Below are 5985 nucleotides of genomic sequence, written 5' to 3'. Positions count from 1 at the left end.
CAGTGATCGACTGACCTGACCTCGGGAGATAGGGAACTCGATAGGTGTCGATGAATCAGCCAAGGTGTCGGTCGAGGAGACCGATCGGTCGATCCTTGGGATCGGTCCGATCAACCTGTGGATAAAGTTTGACCAGATCGGGAGCGAGACGGATGGACGGATCGGATGGAGATCATCCGATCGGTCGATCAACGGGGATCGGTCGACCGATCCGCGGGTCAAATCTGATCCCGAGACTTGGGATCCGATCGACCGAGAGCTATAAAAGGGCCTCGAGGTGCAGCCAAGACATTGAATTCAACAAAAGTCTTGTGCTCTCGCGACGCTTCAACAACGCTTTCACAACAACAATCGAACCTCCAACGCTCTTCTACTTTCTTGTTCGTTGGTAAAACTTTCTTATTGGCACTTAACTGTAATTGCTTCTAGCTTGTAATAGTTCGAATTTATAGTTGTTGCCCACCGAAAGCGGTCAAGGACCGCGGGCCTTCGAGTAGGAGTTGCGATAGGCTCCGAACGAAGTAAAATACTTGTGTCTTCTGTGTTTGTATTTACTTTACTTTTCATTTCCGCTGCATTTCTACTCTTAGTTATAAATCGCTAAAAATAGCCACGAGCGCTATTCACCCCCCCCCCCCTCTAGCGCTTTCGATCCATCATAATTTAATCTTCAATTTAAATTAAAATCTAAGGATTGATCAACATTTGAGTTAGACTAAGTTTAACAATCAGTTAATTAAATATTTATTTCAATAATTGGCTTCCAGGCTGTGACGAGACACTAGACCTTCTTGGGTATAGGATCATCCACCACTTCTAGACAAAGCCTTTTAAAGAAGTTAAATATTTAATTTATTTTTTGAAAATCCTAGGTCTAACTAGTCAAGTGTGGATCAAGCTGAAGTCCTTATCTATTCTAATCTAGGCATGTATAATGAAAAATAGTAAAGCAAATATCAAAAAAAATTTATTTTAGGATAAAGACGATCTTTTTGTTGGCTCTCCCTGGATCATAGCCTCGATAAGGTTTATCAAGGTAATGAATTTGATCCTTGGGGATTCAATATTGACCAAGTCCAACTTGATTAGTCAGATTAGACTTTGGGACTCATGCTTGGACTGTTCTTCTATGTGTTCGATTAACAAGCGATAGATAAGATCAAAACTTACGGTTAGTCTTATATCCAAGTCCAGGTCGATGGTATACAACTCTTTGTTTTCCAAGAATTAGGTCAAGGTTCCTGGAACCCAAAGTAAACCATTCCAATGAGTTCTTGAGTTCTTTGACCTAAGTTTTTAAATTGGAATTCTCTTCCTGAATTTGCTCAGTCAAAGAGCTCGAGTTAGTCACTTCCTTAAGGGTTGTTACCTCCATTTGGAGTGACTTGACCCAGACGTTGGATTTGGCCAGCTTTCTTAATAAATATGCAACTAAATTTTGTAAGTCATCTATCTGAGTACCAGCAATTAGGGAACTTACAATGTTGTTTGTCCCTTCAAAAATGGACACGGATCCATGGCTTTTCTCAGACTCGGTTTCTAATTCACTCTCGGTTTCATACTCAGAGTCGGTTTCGGCAACGTACGCTTGTACCGTTAGAGCGAGGAAGCTTGTTTGCTTGTGTTCTTCTTTGTCAGACTCTTCCGACGACTCAGACCATGTTGCCTTCAATGATTTCCTTTTTCCTTGCTTCTGGTTTGGACAGTTAGACTTGTAGTGTCCCTTCTGGTTGCAGCCGTAGTAGATAACTCCAGACTTGGTCTTCGAGTTCGATTGAGTTACCTTCTTCTTCTTCTTGAGAGCTTTTCAAACTAGTTTGACTAGTTCGATGGTGATTTTGTCTTCAAGATCTGATTCATCTTCGGATTCGGGTTCAGTTCGGTGCTTGATTTTTGGTTCCCTCTTTCTACTTATACCTGTAATCAAAGCAATACCTTGCTCGACCGGGCGCACATTGGTCTGTTCATGAAGTTCAAATTCTGAAAAGAGTTCATCTAGTCTAATTGAGGAAAGGTCCTTAGATACCTTGTAAGCATCTACCATTGATGCCCATAAGGTGTTCCTTGGAAAAGCGTTCAGTGCGTACCTTATAACATCGCGGTTTTCTACTTTCTGTCCAATCGCGTGGAGTCCGTTTAGAAGATCTTGTATGCGAGCATGTAGCTAGCTCGCTGACTCACCTTCCTATATTTTTATATTATATAATTTATTTAATATTTAATCTCATTTGCTTACCTTGGTGTCGGAAGTACCCTCGCGCAGCTCGATCAATTTTTTCCACAATTCCTTTGCACTGTTGAAGGGACTAACCCGGTTCAACTCTTCTTTGGTTAGGCCGCATTGGAGAGTCTGTGTTGCTTTTGCATTGGCTTCAATTTTTTTACGGGTTGGTGCACCCCATTTGTCATAGGGGATGAGGACTCCATCTTCGGTGGGAAATGTGAATCTAGTCTGAATTATTATCCACATTTCCACCTACGTCTTGAGATGGTACTCCATTCGACCCTTCCAGTAGCTGAAGTCTTCGCCGGAGAAAAGAGACGAGCGGGTTGTGCTGTAACCTTCTTGGTGGGCCATTAAAAAAGAGAAATCTCGCACACAATAAAAAAAAATGAATGTTCCAAGACTTGACCTTTGATTAGTAGTGCAGGAGAAAATAAAATATTTCACTAATTTAAAAAATAATAAAATAATAAAAATACTAAAAAATATATTATTATAAATTTTGGTAAATGCGATATTTTGCTAATACTGACTAATGGTGAAAAGATAAAAATAAATTTTTCAAAAATAATTTTGGAGGGAAAAAATGAAAAAAAAAATTAAAGCAAAAATGGTATATAATTTTGTTTTTCAAAAAAGAACCCCCTGCTCGATTGGTGGTTTCACCAAATCAGAGCAGCCTAGTTCTGATACCAGTTGTAGGATCGATGACGTTCTAGAGGGGGAGGATGAATAGCACTCGTGGCTAATTCGTTCGTTTCAGAAAACTCAGAGTAACACAGCGGAATAAAGAAGGAAAAGACAAGCAACACTAACAAATTTTCTTTTACTTGGTTCGGAGCCTGTGGCGACTCTTACTCCAAGGTCCGCGATCGTTGATCATTGGACAATCACTATAGATCCAGAAATAGATACAGATATTAAGTACAATTGCAATACAGTAAAGTTACCGACAACAATAGAAATATAAGTCTTTCGTCGATTGTCAGAGTAGCGTCGGAGAGAGCAGCAGTTGTTCGTGCTTGATCTCGAAAATTCTATTTCGTCAGTGTTATCAAAGCAACTGGTCGAGCCCTCCTTTTATAGCCAACATAGACCTGATCAAGATCCACTAATCTTGGGACCAGGTTTGACTCGTCGCTGATCGGCCGACCGATCCCCTGGTTCGGTCGACTGATCTCGCCTGGATCAACCCCACTTCATGTCCAGATTTTGCCGTTCCAGATAAGCCTTCGTTCGGTCGACCGATCCCGCCATTCGATCGACCCATCAACCGATGATCTCTATCCCAATCAACCCAGCTTGATCTAGTCGTCGCTTATCCTTGGTTCGGTCGACTGAACCCGAGGTTCGGTAGACCGATCCCCTAGTTGAACCCAGTCCACTCGCTGAAACTCTGATCTTGTTGCTCGAAGGTTCAATCGACTGAATCAAATGTTCGGTCGACTGATCCCGATCGAATCTATCCCTGCATAAAGTGTTAGTCTCCTGCAAAATAGAGTTAGCACATAGCGGATAATATATAAATCATTAATCTGACAGCCTTCGGACTGTCCGATTCTGACTTCGGATTTCCTCCAGAAACCCTAGGTCGAACCGACGCCTACTGTTCCCTCATCGGGGAGCGCATCCTCACCTACTCCTCTCAGGAGAAGTTACCTATTGCCAGACCGATCCTCCAGACCGACTTGACTTTTCCCCTAGGGTTACCACCCCCTAGGACCTAGGGTTACCACCTCCTAAGACCTAGGGTTACCTCCCCATAGGGATTTCCATAACTTAGAGTTACCACCCCCTAGGACCTAGGGTTACCTCCTCCTAGGCTTTCTATAACCTAGGGTTACCACCTCCTAGGACATGGGGTTACCACCCCTTAGGGTTTCCACCTACCTAACCGCAGCTAAGAGTTTTCCATCACCTAGGGTTATCACCCCTAAGACCTAGGGTTACCTCCCTTTAGGATTTTCTACCTGCCTAGAATCCACTAGGACTTTTGCCTAAGACAACTTAGGATTTTCTTGCAAGCTCAATCAATCTTGTTAGATTACAAGACAACTTAACTTTGGACCATTTGACATAATCAAAACCCATGTTCGATTGTCTGATGCTTCCCGCACTAACATAACTCGTATAAAATATCATATTATGCGCATAATGGGTCGGCCTAAAGGAAAACATATTATGTGTCCAATTAAAGTTTGAGTTATATCATAGAATACCACTAATAAATTATATTTTAGTTCACAGAGTAAAATATAATATTGTATTTAGTATCTCATAAATAGCCCATTGATATGTATTTAAAATTTTATTTTATTTTCATAATTTTTTATTATACATGTTCTTGGCTTTTGTTAAATCATGAGCTTAAATAAATTTCTCTCTTTAATTTTAGTACAATCTGTAACTGCTAGTAATAATATCATCCCAACATTAACTGGTTCAAATTTTGCTGAATGAAAAGAATATGTGATCGTAGTCTTATGATGTATGAACTTAGATTATGCATTAAGGAACGATCACCTTGCACCTCTAACCAGTGTTAGCACATTGAGCAGAGGGCTGGATTTCAGCTATGGAAGAAATCAAATCACATGTGTCTGAGTATCATGAGGCTTTCCATATCAGCACCAATAAAGGACTCAATAATAGAGGAAGAAAATGATAAGAGTTTCCTTAATCAACTGGTGGACCGATTCACCTCAAATAAAAAAGTCGAGACTACTACACTTCTTATGAAGTTGATAACCATGTGGTACAGTGGTAAAGAAAACATAAGGGAGTATATTATAGAGATGCCCAATATATCAACAAGTTTGAAAGTACTAAAACTCGATATGTTTGAGAGTATGTTAATGCATTTCGTCTTGATGTCTCTGCTTGCACGGTTCACTCCTTTTAAAATATCATATAATACTTTAAAAAATGGATATTGAATGAGCTCATTACTCAATGCGTGCACAAGAACGGGAGACTAAAGATTGAGACATCTGAGAGTGCTCACTTGGCATATGATTCTCAAAGTGTGAGCAAGAAATAAAAGAGGATCAATAACAAAAAAAAAAAGGAAAATAAACTACAGTTTCTGGAGGCAATGACCATAAGGAGCACAATAAGCAGGATGAGGAATCCACTTATTTTATTTATAAGAAGAAAGGTCTTATAAAGAAAGACTACCTCAAGTATGCCAATTGCATATAAAGAAGGGTAAACTTCTCAATTTTATTAGTTTGGAAGTCAATTTAGTGATTATACCCCACTGACACTTGCTGGATAGATACCTGTGCTACTACTTACGAGGAATTATCGATTCCCTTAACATGTCAAACTTTTAATGTCTGCATAGAGTGTGTTAAAGGGAAGACCACTAACAAAAGGAACAAAGGGGTCAACCGTTGTAGTGACGTTTTGGAGCTAATACATATGAACATTTGTGGACCATTTTCTAAGGCATCTTGGAATGGACACACATATTTTATTAGCTTCATAAATGACTATTCTAGATTTGTCTATTTGTACCTTATTTCTTGAAAAGTTGCAATCTTTAGATATGTTCAAAAATTTCAAAGCCGAAGTTGAACTTCAACTAGGTAAGAAAATTAAAACAGTCGGATCCAACCATGTAGGTGAATATTACGGTCGATATAAAAGATCAGGTGAACAACGTCTTTGACCTTTTATGAACTACCTTGTTGAGTGTAGGATTGTGTCTTAATATACTATGTCTGGTACACCCAAACAGAATAGTGTAGCTGAGCATC

The sequence above is a fragment of the Zingiber officinale genome, chromosome 11A, assembly GCF_018446385.1.
Source record: "Zingiber officinale cultivar Zhangliang chromosome 11A, Zo_v1.1, whole genome shotgun sequence".
Lineage (NCBI taxonomy): Eukaryota > Viridiplantae > Streptophyta > Magnoliopsida > Zingiberales > Zingiberaceae > Zingiber > Zingiber officinale.
Note: the sequence above shows the minus strand (reverse complement) of the source record.